Here is a 905-nt window from a genome sequence, read left to right on the forward strand (position 1 = left end):
TCGTTCGTTCGTTCATTCATTCATTCATTCATTCCTTCATTCATTCGTTTGTTCGTTCGTTCATTCATTCATTCATTCATTCATTCCTTCATTCATTCATTCCTTCATTCGTTCATTCATTCGTTCCTTCTTTCGTTCCTTCGTTCATTCATTAATTCATTAATTCATTCCTTCATTCATTCCTTCATTCATTCCTTCATTCATTCCTTCATTCATTCATTTGTTCGTTCGTTCATTCATTCATTCCTTCATTCATTCATTTGTTTGTTCGTTTGTTCATTCATTCATTCCTTCATTCATTTGTTCGTTCGTTCATTCATTCATTCATTCATTCGTTCGTTCATTCGTTCGTTCTTCCTAAAGGTCCAAAATAAACATTTATTAAAACCCTGAATTATAAAAATAATGTTATGTGGAAGTCATGGGAAAAAAATAAATAAACTTCCTTATCAATTAGATTTTTTACAATTATTTAAATATTTAATCATTTTTTATTTTATATATTTTTTACATTTTAAATTTTACTTTTTTTAATTTATTTATTTTATTTAGAATTTTATTCTAAATGTGTTATTTCATTTAAATGTGTTATTTTAATTTTTTAAATTATTTTATTTGTATTTTTAAATTTGTATATATATATTTTTTTTATTTTGTATTTGGATTTTTGTTTGTTTGTTTTGAATTTTGATTTTTTTTTTTGGGAAAACTTATTCCTAAAATTCCAAAAATTAACATTTATTGAAACCCTGAATTATAAAAAGAATAATTTGTTAACATTATACACTGAAAAAAAGGGCAAGTTATTTATTTTTCATTGGCTCAGGGACAAATACTCGGCATCTGTGTGAAATAATGCTGAGGACTAGTTTGATGTGATGCTGAAATGCAGCCAATGCAGCCAT

The 905-nt window shown here is 25.3% G+C and overlaps 1 protein-coding gene across 1 annotated transcript in view; it reads left to right on the top strand.

Moving 5' to 3' along the window:
* LOC107738632 (myelin-associated glycoprotein-like) overlaps window positions 1–905 on the top strand; it is a 17,928-nt gene that overhangs the window by 12,435 nt on the left and 4,588 nt on the right. The gene's annotated exons all lie outside the window — the stretch shown is intronic.

Source organism: Sinocyclocheilus rhinocerous, unplaced genomic scaffold (genome assembly GCF_001515625.1).
Source record: "Sinocyclocheilus rhinocerous isolate Xijiao unplaced genomic scaffold, SAMN03320098_v1.1 scaffold281, whole genome shotgun sequence".
In the NCBI taxonomy this organism is placed as follows: Eukaryota; Metazoa; Chordata; class Actinopteri; order Cypriniformes; family Cyprinidae; genus Sinocyclocheilus; species Sinocyclocheilus rhinocerous.